Consider the following 24,605-nt stretch of genomic DNA (forward strand, 5'->3'; position numbering starts at 1 on the left):
AAAATTTTATAAAATTTGAATTTTGATTGATGCTTGTATTTTGTACATACTATGATGATGTTGGGTTTTCTTTTTGGTTCTTTCCCAGTTGAGCTCTTGAACCTATATATATATATATATATATATATATATATATATATATATATATATATATATATATATATATATATATATATATATCAAGTGGCTTGTCCACTCTTGTCAAAAAAAAAATCTTGTGTATCATCTTCTTGGTTATCAAAATAGAATGATCTAACCATAGTTGCATGTTATGAAGATGACTCAGGGTGAATCTGGTCAACTTAACTTGAAATACCTTGGCATATGTGTCAAGCCCTTTATCTTCAAATGTGTGTGCTTAGGTTTCATAATACTATCCACACATAATTCATTGTATGCTTCATTCATCTCTAGGGTTCCAAAATCCTAAATATAATAGTGATAAAATGAATGGATGTCATGAACAAGAAGTACCTTGGGTGTAATCTAGGATTGTGCTGCAAGAAGATCAAGTGCTTCTACTATTACTGGACTCAATTTGAATGTAGGAGACTTACAATCCACTCCAAAAACCAACATCTTAGAACCTTTCTTAACCTTGCCGCTTGAAGAAGTCATTTCTTGATAGGGTTTTAAACACATGAGTAATCTTCAAAAACTTATTAAATCACTTGGAGGCCCTAAATTTTCTTGTTACTCTTTTCTCTAGAAATTTATGGTGAAACAATACAATCAATTTCCTTCTTTTAATGAATTTTAATCTTTATGATCACCATTAATGCTTCATACACATATTCACTCAATGAAAAGTTGTCCTCCACTCAATTTGGTCTTTAATGCTTAGATGACACCTTCAACTCAATAAGGTCTCCTGAATCAGCAAGAACTACCAATTTGACATTTGCATCCTGAAAAAGATATTCAACCTAACCTTGTTCAGTAAGGTCTTGTGACCCAACCTTGCTCAATAAGGTCTTGAACTTCCATCATCACTTGGTGATACTTGTGCATCTTGAATGTTGTTATAGATCTTTCTACTTGCTAACTAGAACTGATGTAAGATGACTTCTTCTAAATCATAGTTTCGGTGATCTCCATGGGAACTAAGTTGAAATGGTTGAGCCACCCAACTCACTGACTTGGGTGTCAACAACTTCATGACTTTGGCTTGCACTCTTTGGGGATTTTTCTACCCATTTCTACCTCTCTCTTTTTTGATATTGTTAGCTTTGGATTTGTTTTCATTTCAACTCTACATCTATTCATACACTTCTTAGCAAGATGTCCAAGTTTTGTACAAACAAAACATCTCTTTGTAGTGTCTCTTTTCCTCATGTGATGTTATGCACAATTTTCTCCAATGTACCCAAAATCACTATAATAGTGACATCTACACCATTTTTTGTAATCTCATCCAAATATTTCTTTCACAATTTTCTTTTTGGTTTCCACTTCTTAATCTTGCACTCTGAAGATTTTAGTCCTTATTTGTTGCAATTGTGACATGTTCCTTCAAACTTAGATTTCTCTTTGCATTTACTTTCTCTATGACCATGCTTATTACAATTGGAACACTTTCCATTGAATTTTTCTTTACCAATGATCCAACACTTATATTATGTATGACCTATCTTACCACAATGATCACAAGTAGGTATTTTGTTCTTCTGAGCTCCTTGTTGAGATGATTCACCTTCATTTTTATATCCTAATCTAGCTTTGCCTTTATGTCTATATTGAGTTTTCTCACTCAGTTGATTCATGATTTCCTAAGATTTTCTCATTCTCTCATTGGTTTTCTTTTCAATGTTGAGATTATTCTATAGTCTTTCATTCTCTATCCTTAGATTGATAAGCTCTTGATATGCATCATTGAGTTGATCAATAAAGTTTGTTTGATGAAGGGATAGTTGTTCAATCTCATTTTCCTTTTCTTCTATCTCTTCTTTAGCTTTGTCTTTTTCTTCCATGACTTCACATAATTTGACTAATTGTATTTCTTACTCTCATTTCATCTTTCTGACCTCTTCTTGAAGATTGGAATTCTTCTCAAGTAGTTCTTTGATTGCTGCATCAACTTCATCTGAATTTCTTTTTGGGCATGAGTCTTCAATTCTTTCTTCAATATAGAGATTTTCATCCATTTGTGTTGCAAGATCTTTCCTTCTTTGAAATGATTGAGAGGTTTTCTCCTTTTCTTTCTTGAGTTGTCCGATAGCTAATTCCAAATCCAATTTTTATTCTCAATAGATTTTTCTAGCTTGTATACCTCCATTGCCTCTGATATTTTCTCAAGTTGTTAAACTTCTTTTGTGAGAACCCAATTCTTTGATACCAATTGTTGGAAGCATAAGGTAGGCTAGGTTACTTAGAGGGGAGGGGTGAGTCAGGAATTGATAAAACTTTAATTCACTTCACCAATTAATCCTTTATATATTATTTTGATATAATTGCATGTATGAAAGAATGAAAGCAATAAAACACTCATAATACTTTGAAACAAGATATGGTGACCCAGAAACCTTCCAAATAGAAAGTAAAACTAGGGTGGGGATGATACTCACAAGCTTTCATACTATAGTATAAAGTTAACCTACTAAGGCTTATAATTGATCACTTTCGATGCTCTGCCTTGTTAGGAGCAATATGGATTTTTAGGTCCACCTTGTTAAAATATTTACAAATATATAGTGAAGTATGCACTTTGTTAGGAGATTTAGCAAAATATTATTAAGTCCACCTAGTTAAAGGATTTAACTAATATACCTATTAGAATTAATCAGTGGTTGATCTCTAATATACAACTTTGATTTGTTGAATGAGATTCCTTGAATTGCAATGATCACCTTAATGTGATAGATAAATCTTGGTTATCCCTTATACTACTTGTATCCTTCTTCAATTCATACTCATAAACTTCATATTACTTCTAATTGACACACTTGGATATGATACAATGACTTAAATTTATATATCAATCCAAATAATTACCTTCTTGAGTCGGCTATAATACCAAATTCATCATAATTTATAAAGTTGGCCCATTACTATAACTCTAGTTTAGAAGTCAACTTGATGATTTTCTAACACTCAACAAACACTATCAATGCTTGAAAAACTCTAGCAATTAGTTGAAGTTGAAGCTTGGTCCACACTGATCACTTTGAGTAGCATGAACTTGGTCAAGACTATGTGACTCAGTGAACACTAAGAAACTTAGCCGATACCAAATCACTTAGTTAACACTACATGATTTGTTTAACACTAGATTCACTTTGTTAACACTACGAGCTTGATAGCAGCTAAAAAACTTGGTTAACTCTACAAGCTCAGTAGCAATTGAAACACTTGGTTAACAATGTTGGATGAATCATAATCTCAGTAGCAACTATAGAGCTTAGTATCAATCTAATCAATTGACTAAGTGTTGAGTCACTAATAGACAAATTAACCTTAATGTCAACAAAAACAAGCATGGCCTTTTAGAAAATCAATCAAGCAATAAAGGATACCCCTTGTTTTAAGAGCCTCTGATTATTCTAAGCCAAAGCACATATTTTTTTTCCTCATTCCCTACTTTTGTGGTGGTTTTATTGCAAAAAATTGAGGATTTGTATGAACAACCAATAGCATTTTTTAGTAAATCATTGCAAGCTATAGAATTGAAAATGACAATTTATAAGAGAGCTTATGCATTGGTTAAAAAATTTAAGACATTTAGGTATCACCTAATGGGTGCTATAGTGATTGTATTTGTTCCAAGTGCTATTGTCAATGATATCTTCTCACAATAAGAAGTTTCAGGAAGAAGATGTAGATGGATCAAAAAGATCCAAGAGTTCAATATAGACATTCAGATTACTAAGTTGGTGAGAGGTCAAGGACTTTCCAAGCTGATGGAAGCAAATTAGATAAACCAACTTGATGGTGATGGAATAGATGGGTTATCTGATATGGATATTTGTGATTAGTATAAGGACATAATATTTTACTTGCAATACATGAAAGCTTCACTAGTCTATGATAATCAGAGAAGGGCCATAAAGTTATAGGCTATCAAATATATCATTGTAAGTGGATAGTTGTGGTGGAAAAGTATGGAAGGTGTGTTACTCAAATGTGTTGATAAAGATTTATCAATCACAATCTTGAATGAAATGCATAATGGAGTATGTGGGGGGCATCATATAGCCAAAATAATAGCTCACAACGTGATCAGAGTAGGATTTTGGTGGCCTATTCTTTTAAAACATGCATATGAACTTGTGAGAAAGTGTGATCCCTATCAAAGATTTAGTGAAAAGTTGAAATTTTCTAGAAACATGCCATTGAAACCAATAGAATTACAAGCGCCTTACCAAGTATAGGGGTTAGATTTCATAGGAGAAATTTCAACTAAATTCAGTATTGGTTACTCATGGATACTAGTGGCAACCAACTACTTTACAAAGTGGGTATAAGCTATTCCTACTAGGAATGTTACAAGTAGGGTGGTGAATAAATTTTTGTTAAACAACATTGTAATCAAATTTGGATGCCCTTAAAGGATTGTAACTGATAATTCCATGTGCTTTAGATTAGAATAATTCATAAATTTTTGTGAGAAGTATGACATTACAAGGTCAACATCTTATCCATACCATCCTCGAGGAAATGGGCAGGCAAAATCAAGAAACAAGAGCCTACTAAAGATCATCAACAGGATCCTAGAAGAAAACAAGAAGGCTTGGGATTCTAAATTTTTATTGGCACTTTGGGCTAACAAAGTAAAAATTAAGAAAACCATAGGATGTGCATCATTTGATCTAGTATATGGCATACAAGCTAGGTTGCCTCAGAACAATTTAAGAGGCATGTAAAAATTTGCTCAAAATTATCATGATGATCTCATTGATGAAATGCAGATTATAATAGATGACATTATGCAATTGGATGAGACAAGAAGAGATTATTCTATGAAAAATGCCAAGTTACATGCCCAAGTTAAGCATTTGTATGACAAAACAATAGTATCAACAAAGTTTTATACTGAAGATATGGTATTGTTGTGGAATGCTAGAATATAAGACAAAGGCCAACATTGCAAGTTTGATCCCATCTAGTTAGGACCATATCTGATTCATGAATACTAGGGAGAAGACTCTTATTTCATAAGGGATTTATCAAGTGAGGTTCTAGAATTTCCAGTTCATGGACAATTCTTGAAGAGATATTTCTATTGAAATGCTTATCTTTCCATGAATATTAGTTAGGTTTTGTACTATATAAAAATCTCTATACAGTCTTCTTTTCCTACTTGTTCTATTGTTTTCCTCTACTTTGTCAGGTGTTTCTCTCCAAAATTTTCATATATGTGATCTCATCTTCCTAGAAATTATAAATTCTTGCATGGATACAAGTTATCCATCATCCTCAGACAGAGCCACTAGTGACCTAATTTTTCACCTAGCAAAATGTTTTTCATATCCTATGAAAATTGGGAAGAAAATTTATTTCAATTACTTAGGGTTTCTGAAAGTATGTTTTTCCTCGTAAAATGACCATATGTTATGTTTTGTTGAATTTTTCATAAATTGATATGCAAGTATCAAATAGGGATGCATGAAAAATTTGGCTATACATTAATTTATTTTATATCCCTAAGTCATTTGATAATTTGTAATATTATAATTCAATGCCTTTAGAAGAGTTTTAAGTTACAATGTCACAAAATCCTTTTAATCACTTCATTGTTCTAGTTTGAGATCTAACTATTTTAGAAGCTGCAAAGTAGTGAAGTGGTCATCAAAATGGTCACCGTGACATCGTAGATGTTAGTGCTAACTGTCAAGTTAGGGTTGTAAGGGAGTGATTCACTAAGAATTTCATGATCATAGCTTGGTTCTAGCTTAAATATTTTTAAGTTTTCAAGGTGCTAGAGATAATCATGGTAGGCAAAGTTTGAAACATATCTCCATCACAAGTAGTTAGATAAACTCTAAAATCTAAGTCATGAAGATGCGAAAGGTAACAACAATAGTTAAGTTCAAGGTTATCACTTCATCACCTATAGTTAAGAGTAATCCATGGTTAAGGTGGCAAAGAAACTATTGGGACTCAAAATTCCATCCCCATTTAAAGTACTATTCTAAGCTTTTGAGTAATTTTGAGCCCCTATAAGTGGATTTAATGCATATGTACCCGACTATCATTTTGAGGCTTAAGAGGTGTTTTATGTTTCTAACACTTTGAATTTAGTATACCCATGCATCTTGTAATGATAAATTTCCATTCTAAGTGATTCTGTAAAGTTCCATTTGAGCAATATTCATATTTGCATTTTTGTCCAAGTGTCAAGTAGCGATAGGAGGCCTAGTTTGCATTTGAATATCTTGCACCTAGTAAAGTTTAATGACACACTTCTTTGGGAGTGTTAAGTATGCATATTAGAGAAACTATATTTTAATTTTTAAGTCATTTTGATATGTTTAAATAGTTTTTGAATCTCAGTCGGTTGTTTACTATTGTCATGTTGATGTAAATTGTTTAGAAAGCTGGGAGGCCCTATTTGACCAGTTGTAAAATTGACCCAGTTGACCAAAATGAAAAAAAAAATCTTTTGCATTGTATTATAGGGGTCAAAGACTTCTTATGTTCCATATTTGAGCATATGATGAATCCATTTGATTACTTTTCAAACATGATTCCAAATATAATTTGTAAACTTTTACTAGTGTCTAAAAATATAGATTGATTAGTATCCCTATTTGGGATGTCATAACTCTAAATCCATGATAGTTGAAACCGAATAGATTATTCCTCTATTTTCTTCTCTAAAAATACTTTAAGTGTTCCAATTTTTGAGTCTCAAAAAATCTGTTTGCACACTTTCTCAAGTCCATTCCATTTGTGAAAATCACTTTTCTACCACTATTCCCAGTTCTACAAATCTAAGTAATCCACTTCACACGCTTTCCAAATGCACCCTGTTATCTATCATGAGACCAAATAATAGATTTCTACTCTCCTCATGAAATTTAACTAGTGCCCAAATTTTTAAGCCCTCAAGTGTTAGTTTGACCTAATTCTGAAACCAAAACCAAACACACTTGTTTTTTGACATGTTTGCTTGCAAGTAGTTTCACAAAAGCAAATTTGATGATCAATATCTTTTGATGTAGGTGTCTTCATGAAAAAAAAATTGATAGGGTAAGAGAATTTAGAACAAAGAATCAACATGTCAATTTTTAGAGCCTAGTTGCATATCTTTTAAGCTGGTTGAGAGGCTTTTTGGGCAGAAAATCACAATTTGCAAGAAAGGGCTAAACTAAGTTTTAAAATGTTAAATCACTAGTCAATTTTGATTTTAGTCACTAAAGTGAGTTTAGGAAGATCATTCTAAACTTTCAAGTGTTCTAAAACAAACAAATAAATTAGCTAGATCCACTTTGGGGCCGGCTAATTTTGTCTAATATACAACTTTGGGGCATGAATGAATATTTCTCAAAATTAGGATGGCATTGATTTTTCTTTTATTTTAATTTGCATGTGCCATTATGAAAAATCAAGTGAGATATGTGGTTATATACACATAATAAATAATAAGAAAGGAACTTGAAGTAATTTCTTAGGTTGCCAATGCTTATAAATTGTATCAAGATTGCAACAAAATTCAATATGAGCTTCAATAATGTGAAATGGGGGAAGTGTTGACCAACAAAAAGTTAGATATGATTTGCTCCAAAAAATTCTTGCAAGTAGAGAGGAATAGGTAAAATTTTGTGCATCAATCTCCCTTGACAAGGTAATGGTAGAAGGAGCCTAATGCCTTGAAACTTCCTTGGATTTAGACTATTGCCAATCTACTCCTTACATGTGGAAAGCCACACCCACCACTTGTCAAGAATGCATGCTCATTTACCTTATGGTTTGAGAAGAGTTTCTAGTTGTCAGTGCAAGCACAATTACTATGAGGTTAATGTGATGAGGTAGGAAGCAAGGTTGGTGGTGAAAGATTTGAGTTTCTACCTGTCGATCAACATACTCTATTATGTCAAGGCCCCAATTTGTGGCAGGATGAATGTGCATTTGTAATGCAAAGATCCATTGAAGGAAGATGGGATACAAAACTAGTTGTAGGAGTGCTTGGTGTATGTGTCTAGAATGTATGGAAAAAAGGTGTAGAAAGACACATCTGAGACAATTAACTTTCTCTCCAAATGTACACTATATGTGGGGTAGTGTTGAGATCCTAGGAGCCTGCAATGGTTTAAAATTTATGCAAACATAAAACTAGAGTACCTTAGCCTAGCCCACTGCAAACATATCTCAAATAGGGACATTCCTTAGAAAGTAGAAAATATGAAGTCAAACCAAGGTATATGAGGGTCTTATGACATCTTCAAAAAATTACCCAAATGCCTCCATATTTGATGTGAGTGGAGAAAGTAGAAGAAGAGAGTGTGGAGAAGAGGACAATCAGGATGGTTTTTTATATTCAAATGCAACTTAGTGTTACTATTTGGGACTTTGTCCTCCCAGTGACTCCATCTCTTCTTGTAGTCTTTGTTATTTCCATGCTCATAGCAAGAAATGAGAGGGAAAGTGCACAAATTTCCTTGCGTCCAAAAGTTTCATGGGCTAGTGAAGTATTGGAACTAAACGGTTCATGAAAATATGAAATATACCTCCATAGCCATGGTAAGAAGGATGCAGTCATTGATTCATGATTGAAAAATTTGGATGTAGATATAGCACACATTTCTTGTATATGGGCATTTTGTAATCTTTAAGTACCCCACCACTCAATTATCAAGTGTCCTAAAAGTCATGGGCTTTTAAAGCCACAAGCCTCATGAGAGGGCTCAACCATGGACGGTGGACAACCAATGCAAGATTGTGACAAATTTTTAACCAAACATATGCCAAAGTGATGATGTCAGTGCCTGGGTGGAAAAATTATAGTACATCATGTCACATGCATCCCAAGATAGTTTAGGTGATGATTTTTCATGGTCAAAGGCTAGGAGGGAGGTGAACTGCTAGTGATTCTGACCATTTGACTAGCAGTTAACTTCGGTAATGGTTTTGTAGGGTCAGTAGTCTAGGTGGCAATTTCGACCCGGTGGTCTCGATCACATGAAAATGGGTAATTGCATAGTCATGGTGGTTTAACCATAGTTAGAAATTTGAGCTCCCATGGTGCAATCATGGTTAGTCACCTACTCATGGTGGTTAAGGAATGGTTGAGGTTAGAGGCCTTGAATGCATGATAAGATGACATGTGGTAGATGAGCAAGGAGGTGGTGAAGTTGGCCAATGAGGAGCTAACACATGGTAGTTAACTAGGAGGTTTGAGAAAGAATCAAAAGGGGCCAAAAATATGAAATTGAGAAAACTAATTTGTTATTATTTTTTCCTTTGAAATTCTCATGTGTAGGCCTCTAATATTAAAAATTCAAATGATTTATAATTTTTCTATAGTCCAAACTATATAATTTTTTTAAAAAATTATTTAATGTCTAAACAATGAGTTAGGACCTGATTTTTCAAATGCATGCTAGTGGTGCAATTTTTATTAGAAATATATAGTGCAGTATATCCTTAGAACTAGGAGAAGATGACCTATCCAAATATGGAATCAAAAAATGTACAAGTATTCACCATTATAGACTATAAGTAGATTTGTAAAATGGGGGACATTCTTAGTAGAATGAGGAAATTTCATGATGAATCATCAAATTGTTAGCATGAATGCTAATGCTATGGGGGAGCATTATAGAACATTGATGTGATGCATTCATGACTATGTTTTTCATTGATGACAACATAGTAATAAGTTTGTAAAATATTGACAGAACAATAGACTAAGATTTTTGTATTGAGAATATTATATTACTTATCTAATGATGCACAATTACCAGTGCATACTATAGTGTGTATCTATTACTAGGGCAAGTGTGCAGAACCTAATGTCACAATGTATGAAAAATGTGGCTGATCTACAGAGAACTGTATGGAAACAAAGTATTAGGAAAGTAGTTCCTATTGTGTGATTGCTACAATTCATCACAAATCTAGTGAAGGCTTGTGCAGTTAACTTGGGATACTATACTAGCCATTGATTATGTCAAAGAGTGCACATGTACAGAAGTCACACATGTGAAAGTTTGTGTATAACTATGAGCCGACAATGCTAATTAAATGTGTATTTCATTTAATTAACATATAGAAATTTGACTCAAGGATTTATTATTGAGCATGGTATAAAGGAAAGTTGTTTTCCATGTTTTACTTATAGTGAGAAAAGAAGACTTGCAAATTACTAAATAGAAAAGTGATACAAAAGCAGAGTATCCTACCTATGCATGTAAGTAACCATAAGGGTTATTGTTACTGAGTATAGAGTTCCAAATTTCATTGCATGATCTAAATTTGAAGGAATCCAATGTACTAGATGAGGAAGAAGTAAAAGCCTATTATACATCCATTATTCTGAAAGGAATAGTACCATGGTCAATTAGATAGTGGGTTCATTGATCTCATCCTGAAGCTACTTGGATAGTGGGTTTAGTTGCCTTCCACAACTCCTAACAGGGTTGGAATCTCCTAATAGGGATTCAAAGTCTCCTAATAGGGACTCTTTGTACTAAATTTTGTAATAGAATCCTAACAAGGTCCATCCTCTAACAAGGAATATTCATATTAGAACATTATCTTGTGGGCATCATTCCCACTGGGGTTTCCCTAGTCAACATATTTAGTGTAATTTTTTATGTGCATCTCTTTATGGTTGTTTTTTACTTTTATTAAATGGTCAAGATTGTTTAAGAGGATAACTATTTTAAATTGTCATATAAGTGATTCACCCCCCTCTTAGTTATGGTGGTGGACTATTATTTCTAAGAATTGGTATTGAAGCTTTAGGTTCTTGAAGAAAAAGTTTAACAACTTTGAGAGATCCATGGCGAACATGTTCAGAAAGGAAAGTTCGAGATTTGATGGCACAAATTATGATAGATGGAAGGATAAAATGATGACTCATCTTTTGTGCATGGGTCCAAGATATTGGCTTGTAACCAAAGCATCTGAAAGCATTGTAGATGAAGACAATCTTGAAAGCTTTACTAAGGAGCAAAGAGAAGTATATATGTATAACATAAGGGAAAGAGAAGAAATATTGTTAGCTCTACCTAAAAGTGAGTACAATCAAGTAAAATAACTCAAAACATCTCATAAAATTTGGAAAAATTTAGAAGCTAATTATGAGGGTGATACACATGCAAAAAGAGTTAGATTACAAAAATTGCATTGCACATTCCAAGATGCTAGAATGATGGAAGATGAATCTATAATAAGCTATACTGGCACAATATCTGAGATTTTTGCAAGAATCACATCTCATGGTGGAAATAAATTTGATGATGAAGTAATATGGAAGATCTTGAAAAGTTTGACTCCACCTTTCAAGACAATAACACAGATGATTCAGCTAATGGTACCCTGTACGACTAATTTCACCAAAGAAATATTGCTTGATAGATTGGAAGTTGAAAAATTCAATATGAAATAATATGGAGAATTAGAAAAAGTTGAGACAAGATTCAGTGCATTAAATATTAACCTAGTCTAGTAAGGAACACAAAACAAGGAGACATTGCTAGCAGCAACAAGTCTATCGAGGAAAAGATCCAGGAAGGAGTGGCTCTTCTTGTGGAAAGAGAAAAAGATGGTGAGAATATATTTAAATGTTGCATATGTAATGAATATGGTCATTATGCATCTAAGTGTCCTAAAAGAGAAAGGAAGTATAAGGGAAAATTCAAATCTAGAAGACCTAGAAATTGTTTATATTCTAATGAAGAAGAAGAAGAAGAAGAAGAATCTGATCAAAACAAAAGTGAAGATGAATTAGGATTCGTAGCTATAAAGGAGGATGATCTTGACAGAGAGATCCAAGAAGACAATGCACTAATTTCACAAGTTAAAATGAAATGTTGGATCATTGATAGTGGTTGTTCACATTACATGATTGGTGATATGAGAAAAGTTGTCAAACTCAAAAGTGATAATGGAGGAATTATCAAAGTAGGCAACAATGCAGTGTATCACATTACCAGAATTGGATCTATCACACTTGATGGTAAAACAAATACTAATGATGTTTATTTTGTTGATGGATTAAAACATAACTTGTTGAGTGTTGGAAAACATATGGACAAAGGTTACCAATTAATTGGTAATGACGTATGCATCATCAATGGCAAGAAAGAAAAATTTCTTGGTATTGGCACAAGAACCAGAAGTAATGTATTTTAGTTAAACACCACTAAAATAACATGTTTAGTAGCTAAATTTGACAACAATTGGTTGTGGCACAAAATATTTTTGTCACATAAACTTTGATAACATTGTGAAAGCTAGTAATACACTTTTTGTGAGAGATTTACCTAAGATCACTGAGTCCACTGACATTATTTGTAAGGAATGTATCTTGGCTAAGTAGAAGAGAGTTTCATTTCCTAGCAAACAATTTGGTACTATAAAAAAGCTAGAATTGGTTCATATAGATTAGAGTGGTCCCACAAGAATAAGAGGATTCTATCAAGAGAGGTATTCCATGATTTTGGTTGGTGATTTTACCAGAATGATGTGGGTAGCTTTTCTTAAAGAAAAATCAGAGGCATTTGAGAAATTTGGGATATTCAAGAACAAAGTAGAGAATGAATTTGGAGTTAAAATCAAGAGATTAAGATCTGATAGAGGAGGAGAATTCACTTATAAAGAATTCAATATCTACTACAAAGAACATGGGATCAGGAGACAACTATCTTCACCTCATTCACCTAAGAAAAATGGGATTGCTAAAAGAAGAAATAGATCAATTGTTGAAGCAACAAGAGCTATGTTATTCAAGAATGATGTACAAAAGACTTTTTGGAGAGAAGCAATCAATACAACAATATACGCATGAAATAGAGTACAAATTAGAAAAGGTATAGAGAAAACACCTTATGGTTTATGGTTTGGTTACTCACCATGAGTCAAATATTTTAGAATATTTGGAAGCAAATGCTACATCAAAAGAGATGATGATATCAGTAAGTTTGACCAAGGAGCAATGAAGGTATGTATCTTGGCTATTCATTAAGAAAATAAAGCTTATAAATGTTTCAACTATAGAAAAATATATATATATATATATAGTAGAGTGCACAAATGTGAGAGTAGATGAAAAGTTTGGAACTAAAGAGAAGATGATGGATTATAACTTTAATGAAGATAATTATTCTAGGATGACCAAAAAATGCAATGAATTATTTCACAAGACTAACAATGACTTGCTAAATAATGTGCAAATTGAAGAAGTAAGAGAAGAATAGAGCATAGTACCTGAAATAAGAATTGAAGTAGAAACTCTACCCCAAATAAGAATGTGATAAGAAATCATCCTACTAATTAGATAATAGGAAGTAAAGAAAAAGGAGTAATGAAAAGAAGTAGAATCAATGAAGAACTATGCCTAATATCTCAAGTAGAACCAAAGAGTCAAAATGAAGCAATCAAGGATGATCATTGGATTAAATCAATGGAGGAAGAACTTCAAAAAATAATAAAAAATGATACATGGGAACTATTTCCTAGACCCAAGGGCAAAAATGTGATTGGCACGAAGTGGGAATTTAGAAATAAAATCAATCAATAAGGAGAAGTAATAAGAAACAAAGAAAGACTAGTATCCAAAGGCTACTCTTAGCAAGAAGGAATTATGAGGAAACGTATGCACCTATAACAATAATGGAAGTAGTTAGAATGTTATTGGCATACACATCAAATAAAAATTTCAAGGTATATCAGATAGATGTTAAGTCAACATTCTTGAATGGAAAACTTGAAGACGAAGTTTATATTGAGCAACCAGAAGGTTTTCCTTTGATAGTAGAGAAGGATATGGTGTGCAGATTACAGAAAGCCTTGTATGGATTAAATCAAGTACCTATAAATTGGTATGCAATGTTGTATAAATATCTAGAAAAACTTGGATTTGCTAAAGGAATAGCAGATAGAAAAGTATACTTGAAAGAAATAGAAAATGGTTTATTGATAATCATTGTATTTGTTGATGATATCATTTTTAGAGGAAATGATGAAGCCAGTAAAAAATTCTCAAAAGATATGAAGAATGAATTTGAGATGATCATGATAGGAGAGATGAATTTTTTCTTAGGATTGAAAATTGGTCAAAACAAAGAAGGTATCTTTATTTCTCAAACCAAGTATTTGAAAGATTTGCTAAAAAGACTTGGACTAGAAAATTGCAAACCTATTGCAAACCTATTGCAACTCCTATGGTTACTGGTCATAAGTTATCAAGCAAGGATGAGACACCTACTATTAAACAAAAGAAGTATAGATCTATGATTGGAGGATTATACTATCTGACTCATAGTAGACCAGATATAGCTAATGCGGTTGGAATTATAGAAAGATTTCAGGCTAATCCTAAAGAATATCACTATTTAGCTATAAAAATTATATTTAGATATTTGAAAGGGACATTTGATTATGGCATTTGGTATGATAGAAGTAATGATTTTACTCTTTGCACTTAAACTAATGTTGATTGGGCTAGAGATATGGATGATAGAAAAAGCACCGTGGAGGAGCATTCTTTCTTGGAGGAAGACTAGTTTCTTGGCTCAACAAGAAACAAGATTGCACTTCACAAAGTACTATAGAGGCAAAATATGTTGTAGCAGCAAACAACTATAATCAAGTTATATGGACGAAATAGATGATGAAGGACATTGGAATTACATTCAAAGAACCTATTATTATTAACTGTGATGAGACAAGTATAGTAAACATGTCTAAGAATCTTGTTTTGCATTCTAAGACTAAGCACATCTCTATAAAGTATCATGTGTTGAGAGAGAAAGTTTCAGAGGAAGAAATCAAACTGGAATATATCAACACTAAGGAAAAAATTGCATACATGTTCACAAAAGCCTTACCAAAGGACACATTTCAGTATCTAAGAGGTATGCTTGGGGTTATGCCCCTGCCTACTTCAGAATAGAAGATGAAAAAGTGCATTAGTCTACGGTACATAGCACCATTGTTAGACTTGACTAAATGTTGATGCTTCCTCAATGTGGGAGTATTTATGATGAATAGAGTCAGCAAAGGAGTCTTGGTAATTGGTAATTGGTATGCAACAGTGTCTTTAGACACTTGAGTTGTTTATAGATTTTTAAACAAAATTTGTAAAACAATAGACTGGCTTGTGTTCGTGATGATAAATTATTGTATGTTTAAGAAATTGAACCATTTTTGTATTATCTTTGACATTGATGTCAATGGGGGAGAAAGTGACATGAAAAACATTCAATGTACTTCAATTGAGAAGAAAGCAAAACATGATGGTATTTTTGGAACTTAGATGTTTTTCATCTATGTTTCCATCAATGCCCAAGGGGGAGATTATTAGCATGAATTTTGATGCTATGGGGGAGAATTACAAAACGTTGATGTGATGTATTCATGACTGTGTTTGTCATTGATGACAATATAGTAATAAGTTTGTAAAAGATTGATAGAACAATAGACTAAGATTTTTGTATTAAGAATGTTATATTACTTATTTGACGAAGCATAGTTACTAGCGCATACTATAGTGTGTATATGTTACAAGGGTAGGTGTGCAGAACCTAATGTGACAATGTATGGAAGATATGGTTGATCTATAGAGAACCATGTGGAAATAGAGTATTAGGAAAGTAATTCCTATTGTGTGATTGCTACAATTCATCACGAATATAGTGAAGGCTTGTGTAGTTAACTAGAGACAATATACTAGCCGTTGATGATGTTAGAGAGTGCGCATGTATAGAAGTCGCACGTGTGAAAGTTTGTGTATAATGGTGATTCAACAACATTAATTAAATGTGTATTTCATTTAATTAAATATGGAAATATGACTCAAGGATTTATTATTGATCATGCTATAAAGGAAAGGTTTTTATGTGTCTTACTTATAGTGAGTAGACAAGACTTGTGAATTACTAAGTAGAAAAGTGATATAAAAGCAGAGTATCCTACCTATGTGTGTAAGTGACCTTAAGGGTTATTGTTACTGAGAACAGAGTTCCAGATCTAATTGCATGATCTGAAGGTGAAGGAGTCTGATGTTCTCAACAAAGGAAGAAGTAAAAGCTTGTTACACATCTATTATTCTAAAAGGAATAGTACCAAGGCCAATTGGACAGTGGGTTCATTGATCTAATCCTAAAGTTATTTGGATAGTGGATTCAGCTCCCTTCCACAACTCCTAATAGGGTTTGGATCTCCTAACAAGGATTCAAAGTCTCCTAATAGGGACTTTTTTTACTAAATGTTGTAATAGACTCCTAATAGGGTCCATTCTCTAACAAGGAATATTCATATTAGTACATCATCTTGTGGGCATCATTCCCACTAGGGTTTTCCCTCTAATCAAGGGTTTCCCTAGTCAACATATTTGGTGTAATTATTATATGCATCTCTTTATGGTTGTTGTTTGCTTTGGTTAAATGGTCAAGATTGTTTAAGAGGATAAATTTTTTGAATTTTCATATAACTAATTCACACCTCCCTCATAGTTATATTGGTGGACTATTATTTCTAACACAAATTTAGTTAGACAAGAAGACATGAAGTTTGTTGACTCCAAATTTGGAGGAAAATAATTCTAAGATTTTCTTTTTACCTCTAGAATTCATTTAGTGGGTGTTTTTAGCCCTATTTTAATATTAAATATGGCATCTTAATAAATTACATGTTTCTATCATACTAGAGATATTTTCAAGCATTCTTTAGCAGCAAGAAAAGATCTAATTTTCAGTTATAGAAAGAAGGTAGAGAGATTTTCTCAATTACAAATGGAGGAGCTTCAAGTGGAAAAATGAAAGCATTAGATATGATCTGAGAATTCTTCATGTCTTCTTAATCTCTTCTCTTCTCTTTCTCTAGGATTATTGATGGTGGCTATTTTCTAGACTATTGAGCAGAGCTCTAGCTATGATCCCACCATTCATGCCCAAGATTTCTCTTGTAATGAACAACAAGTTAATGAATTACAAATAGTTCTAGTTTAATCAATAGTTTTAGAAGTTGTTTTCATGCATCTTACGATATTTGTTTCAAGGAAATGACTAAAAATGTAGTAGCAAGTTAATCTTCAGTCTAAGTCTTGTCTCATGTTCATGTTGTTTGTGATCTCCTATAATATATGTACAAGGTGCATATTGTCCAATTGCAATTTTTTTTAGATCGTATGTATTGATGTTATTTTCCTATGATTCAAGGAGTCATGTAAATGCTTAGTTTATCATCATAGGGTTGCAAATTTCATGAAGGCATAAGTTGAGTATGAGAGTAAAAAATGATGTAGATGTTTGATTCACAAGGTGAATTGATATATCTAGAAGTATTGATACATGAAATTTGTCAATGATTGCCAAGGATGTATGTCACTAATTAGTAGGATTTCACAATAGATAAGGCACTGATCAACTATAGGATCAATGTTTTGTGTTGTTCATGTCTTGATTATGTTGAAATCAAATTTAAAATCAAGATCATTTTTCATTTTTCTTTAGGAGTTTCCCCCACTTAGCTTATCTAGTTCATATGTCATAATTTTAGCTATTTAATGTCCATGTTTTTTGTATAAGTGTCAAAAGATTAAGGGTATTATCTCCTTTGTTAGATTCAAGTGTATGCTTTAGCACTAGTACCATATGAATGAATTTAAGGTACATCTACCTATATTTTGAAAATCCTAAAGAAGAAGAAGGCTTTAGCATTATAGTTAGCTTTGGTGTCTAAATAAGTATGTTAAATATGGGAATTAACTACCCCAAGTTGTATTCTATTCCTATCACTAGGGTTTTGAAATATGATGTTTTGAGAAACCAACAAAATGGTGACTCTATTAGGGAGATGATGACAATAAGCCTTGTTAAATGGACAAGAATCTCTACTGTAAATTAAATATTTCAATCCCATTTTTTAGAATAGTTTTTCCCATCTGAGTCACCAACAAAATGGTGACTCTACTAAGGACTATATTGAATCTATATGATAGACAAACCTTGAGAATTTGAAAAAGGAAATTCAATACAAAAGAAGAAGTGCATGAAACATGTTGCAATAGTAAGTTTTTGAAGTGTTTTCTAGTGTCTTACTCAAAATCATGCATCCAATAATGTCTTATTCATTTGCAATAGTAGCTTTGAAGGTTGAGTGTAAATTGTGTTGTTACCAAGAGAGTTCATCTTTAATCAATTCAAATGGATTTTGTTTTGAAGTGTTATTGTAAAATCAAATTCAAGAATGAACAAAAGATTTTGATGTCCTTTCGAGTTTGTAAATCTCTAAGAGTGGTTTGATGATTTGTATATTTTCCATAATCTAAAAGTTTGGTTTAGAATTGTCAAGTGATAAATCATGTTTTAAATCTTTCTCACAAATGTGAGTGGCAACTACAAATCTCCCTACCAGTATTCCTAGTTGATTTCATATTGTATATTTTGAAGGACTTTCAACTTGTGTGGGAAAATATAAAGCTCTTGACAGTAGTTCTTGGATAAGAAATTATCAGTTCTTGATTTATAGTTTTCAGTGTTATATGCTTCTACTATTTTAAATAATTTGAATGTCAAGAAGTGAATCACAATAGTGATCTCACTAGTCCTCTTCAAGGAGGTGGTGGCTCTATATGGTTTTGATCAATGGTGTGAAGAAGTTAAGTTTACATCCATGCCTAAATCAGAAAATTGAAGTTTAGCATTAGTACTTGAAGGTATTTTGATTTTCATGTGTTTTACCTTTCATGAAAGTCAAACATTAGAAATCAGTGCCTCTATTTAGTGATTTTGAGCACTAAGAGAAAGAGGTATAAGCTTTATTTCAAAATGGAATCAAATCTCAGATCTAAAGTTAGTATACCAAGTTATGAAAGTGTAGTTGAAGATATTGTAGAGATAAGAAAGGAACTCGGCAATCAAATTGTCATATTTATAAGAAATACTATAGGAAGTATTCAAGGTCTAGGAGATGATCAAATTTATGTAAATTTCAAATCAACACTCATGGAGTTGCATGTGTCTTTAAGACCTAAGGAATCCTTATGGCATGTTGTTTTCCTAGATGTCTTTATGCCTAATTCAGTTAATTGGTTAGCAAATTTCATAGTACAAAAGATTTTGCATGTTAAAAATATTTTCAAAAAATTTGAGTCATTTAAGTAGCAAAGAATTCTTTACTAAATCCTCTAATAGAAAATGTGAATGTGCTAGAAGTAATAGTGAATCTAGTGAATCCATAGATAATGACAATTTGTCTTTCGAGTGTGAAGAGATGGATTTTAGATCTATTGAATCAAATGATTTTAGTCAGCAACATAAAGATGGTTATGTGACTGAACATGGATCGTGTGACAATATGCATGAGAGAGTAAAAATTTCTAACAGAAGTATGGATAAATTTTCTTTTGATGGAAATGAAAGTGAATCACCTAGTGAAGAGGTATTGTGCAAAGAGAAGGTAATATGTTGCAGTGATGGTTCTAATTTTTTAGATTGTTATACTAATGGTACTACTGCTATAATTTTTTCAAAACAATTAGATTATGATCAGATCCATGAAGAACAGACTTGTGATGAAGTCTTGTTGAGTGTGTTGCAAATATAAGAGGAGTAATTAAGAGGGGAGGGGTGAATCAGTTACCACAAAATAAATCCTAGATCCCTTAGATGTGAATACAAATAAAAAATCAAATTAAACTGAACTCTATTGTAATTGGGAAAATACACAAGCACTCAATTTACACTAATAAATGTTGTAATTCGATAAACACTGAAATAACTTGACAAATGCTTATGATAAAAATATTAAGATACTATCTATGATTAATCTTACATTATCTTAGTTCCATACACATAAAAGAGATAGCATGAAAATAATTGACACCAAGATTTAATGTGGAAACCCAATTTGGAAAAAACCACCAATTGCAACTACTTACTAATTTTCACTTTTCTAAAGTGATCATTATTAAGAGCCAACCCTGTTAAAGGTTACAAAACACACTATTAGGTGTGACCATATTAGAGGATTTAATCACCTTGTTAGGAGTGGCCTTTTTATAGGTCTTTAGACATTTTAATAGATATGCCACCTTGTTAGAGGATTTACAAAAAGTTGTTAAGCCAACTCTATTAAGTGATTTAGATCACTGCTATAGTAGTTAGAGACTAATAATGAAATGACTCGATTTCTAATGCAACCGAACTATTGAATATAGATATCAATTCTAGCTTGTATACTTGATCCTTCCTGATCAAATGTATCTTTGTAGCTAACCAAGGATATTCTCATTATCCTTCTAATTCACTTCCTCTAAGCATCATTAAATCTTTAATTATGTTCCACACATTCAATCCTCAACTTGACCTTATATTTATATCTTAAACATAGGCAAGTCAACTTGAATATAGCTTAGAATAATTAATATTCATTTTCTCAGTCAGCTAGAACCAACAAACAATTCAATTGAACTCAATATACCAAAACAAGAAAGATCCTTCATTAGTTGACCCTACTCAATAGATACTAACTCAAAGAGATTTTCTTGTGTTAACCAATTGAACTTGGTCAACACTACATATTCACAAAGTTTCTTTGGTAATTGAGTGAGCTTGGTTAACACTCAACTTCTATAAACTTTACTTTGTCACCCAAGTAAACTTGGTAGACATTGTCTTCTAAACTAAGAAAACTTTGTAGTGCTTGGCAGACATAGGAAACTATCTTCAATGCTCGAGTGAGCGCAGCATATACTAACTAGAAATGATAGGACATTTTTTGTAACATCAAAGACAATATACAATTAATCAAATATTACCAACAATTTCCCTCATTGGCATTGACTACAACACAACATGTCATAATGCAATGAAATTTTAGACCAAGAATAAAATAACAAACATATCATTAATTTCATTCTTATTCTCATCCATGAGAACTCCCTCTATCAGTGTGAACTCCTTCTACCTTTAGTTTCTCCCTTTGTTAGAAAAACTCTACCTTCAACATCTTCTTCTAATAGAAAACTCTATTTTTGATATCAGACTAAGTTCATTCTCCTTCTTTGACATTTCTTACTCTTTTTCTTTATAAAAATTTCTATGAGATATGACATAAAACTTCTCCCTCTTTGACATCTAATGCCAAAGAAAATTCTTAGTTAATATCAATGTACCTCATGTACTAATTCATTTGCAATGTGCCTTTGTCAATGCTACATCAACTACTTGATCCTCAACATGCTTTTTGTTAGTGCATCACTAAAATTCATTTAGTGAGCTTTATGTAGGGGAATAACCTTTAACTTACCTCTTAGATACATAAATGCATCCTTAGGTAATGGTTTAGTGAATATATCTACATTTTTTTCTTTAGTATTCACATATTCCAATCTTACCTCTTTATCGTGTAACAATTCTCTCAAAAAAATGATATTTTATAGCAGTGTGTTTTGTTTTGGTATGCATCATAGGTTTCTTTGATATGTTAATTGTATTAGTATTATCACAGAAGATAACCACTGGATCCTTACTTTCTATCTTCATACCTACCAATAGTTGCTTGAATCAAATAATATTTGAATAATTAACTATCCCTTCCACATATTCTACCTCTGTTGTGGACTAAGAAATACAATTTTGTTTCTTTCTTGTCCAAGACACTAGTCTTTTACCAAGAAAGATTGCTCCACCACTAGTGTTTTTTTTGTCATCAATACTTCCTACCTAATCAACATCTATGAATGCTTTCAAATCCAAATTTCCTCCTTTTTTGTACCATAATCCATAGTCTTTAGTATCTTTTAGATATATCATGATTCTCTTGATTGCCATCATGCAATTTTCTTTGGAATTTTCTGAGAATCTTGCCACCATACCAACTACTAATGCAATATTAGACCTTGTGTGCACTACATACTACAATTTTCCAATCATTTATGTGGTCTGATCTACCTATTTAGAATCATCATTTTTGGAAAGCTTATGTCTAGTAGACATAGGATTCCAATTGGTCTTGAATCTTCCATTCCAAATTTCTTCAGTGTCTCCTTGATATATTTAGATTTTGTAATGTAGATACCATCTTTCTTTTTCTAGATCTGCAATCCAATAAAGAATTTTATCTCTCTAAACATATAAATCTCAAATTCTTTAATCATTTCTTCTAATAATTCTTTGCACAAGTCATCATTCCTATAAATAAAGTTTCATCCACAAATATTTCAGCCAAAACAATCTTCTTGTCTCATCCTTCTTTGATGTACAAACTATTGTTATTATTTGTTCTTTGAAAACCAATCTTTATCAAGTAGTTACGTAGTCTTTCATGCTGAGCTTTGGGATATTTCTTGAGACCATATAGTGATTTATGTAATTTTCAAACCATATCTCTTTTGCTAGGATCTACAAAACCTTCAAGTTTCTCTATGTAGACTTCTTCATCAAGAATTCCATTCAAGAATGCAGATTTTACATCCATTTGATAAACTTTAAATCCTCTATATGTTGCATATGCTATTAAAGTTCTAACACCTTCCAATCTTGCAATAGGAGCAAAAGTTTCATCATAATCAATACCTTCTTCTTGAGAATAACCTTTACAATCCAACCTTGCTTTGTTTCTTGAAACTTCTCATCTTCATTTATCTTATTTCTAAAAACCCACTCTATGCCAACTACATTTTTATTGTTGGGTCTTGGAACAAGAGTCTAGGTCTTATTCTTCTCTATCTATTATATTTTTTTATTCATGCCTTCAATCCAACTTTCATTATCCAAAGCATCTCTAACATTTCTAGGTTCAAATTTAGCAAGCAAACATGTATCTTTTAATTTTTTTGTTGTCATTTTTCCATTTGACTTGTCTCTAATGATCTAATTAGGTGCATGATGTTTTCTAACATATCTTGCTCACAAAGGTTCTTTGGATTTGGATTTTTTTCTATGGATCTCTTCATCATGTTCTATATTAAGCTCAAATCCCACTTTCTATGACTCAGGTCCATCAAACTCAGTTTGATCTTGCAACAACTCCGTAGCTTCTGATTTTGACTTGAGTCCTTCAAACTATGACTTGGCTTGCACTAGTTGCAACTCAGTAGCATTTTGAGATTTTGGAGACTTAGAAGGTGAAGCTTTCTAACTTCCATATAGATTTGGCAATGTATTACGTTCATAATACACAAACCTTCTGTAATCCTCAGGTTCTTTGTTGATTTCCTCTTCACTCTTTTCTACAAACTCGTTAATTCTCATGTGCACTTTCTATCATTTTATGAGAAGATAAATTCAAAAATTTGTATGTGTTACTTCTATAGGAGTATCCTAGGAATATTCTTTCATCACATTTGACATCAAATTTACCTTTTCTAGATTCTTTCAATATATAACATTTTCTACCAACTACTTTCAAGTAACTTACATTAGGTTTGTAGCCATACCATAGCTCATAAGGAGTTTTATTTGATTCCTTCTTCAACTATACTTTGTTCAAGGTATGAACTATCATATTGATTTCTTCCTTCCAATATTTGATTGCAACATTCTTTTCTATCATCAATACTCTTGCACAATCCATGATGGATCTATTCCTTCTTTTAGCTATGTCATTCTGTTGTGGTCTACCAGTGTTGATAATTGTATCTTAATTCATTTTTCAATACAAAATTCATTGAACATATTCAAAATGAATTCATCGCCTCTATCTAATCTCAAAAATTTCAGCTTCTTTCTAGTTTCTTTCTCTACTCTTGCCAGATACCACTTAAATTTTTGAAATGCTTCAGGCTTTTCTTTTAGATACATTATAGTCATCATTCTAGAATAATAATCAATAGAAATAATGAAAAACTTATCTCCACTATAACTCTCTATTCCAATAGTTCACATTGTTAGGAATAAGGTGTCTCAACCTTGTATAATTCCTATTCTTATTATTTGTTTTGTAAAAATGTATTTCTTGCAAATAATGTTGATGTGTCGACATCTTGAATTGTGTGTAAGGAGATCATGACTAAAATGGTTATGATGGATTCCTGTGACACGTAAGAGCTATGTTAGGAAGATTCAATGACAAGTGAAGACATGTGGCAACTAAGATATTTGAGTACTATACACTCTACCCCAATAGTAAAAACCCTAATATGGTTTACCTTTGGGAGTAGCCCTAAAGTGAAGCACATGTTATAAGCATTTTTAGGGTTGCGAAGAGAGAGATGTGAAAAAAGGTGTATTGTTGGTACTATGAGTAGCTACTAGAGTCTTCTGTTGTCAATGTTGAACTTGCATTGCAAGTGTATTGTAACCTTGTGTTGAAGATAATACATTATGCAGGTTCTGAATGGGTGGGGTTGTTTTACCGAAAGGTTTTCCCCCACCGAAAAATCCTTGCGTTATGTGTTCCTTTCTCTATCTATTTTTTGTATGCATGGTTGGCTACAATATTGTTATTTACATGATATTGAATCTATAAGTGTAGAAGATTTTAATAGGATTTTA

This window comes from Cupressus sempervirens, chromosome 3 (assembly GCF_028749045.1).
Source record: "Cupressus sempervirens isolate cs-2001-9-10 chromosome 3, ASM2874904v1, whole genome shotgun sequence".
Lineage (NCBI taxonomy): Eukaryota > Viridiplantae > Streptophyta > Pinopsida > Cupressales > Cupressaceae > Cupressus > Cupressus sempervirens.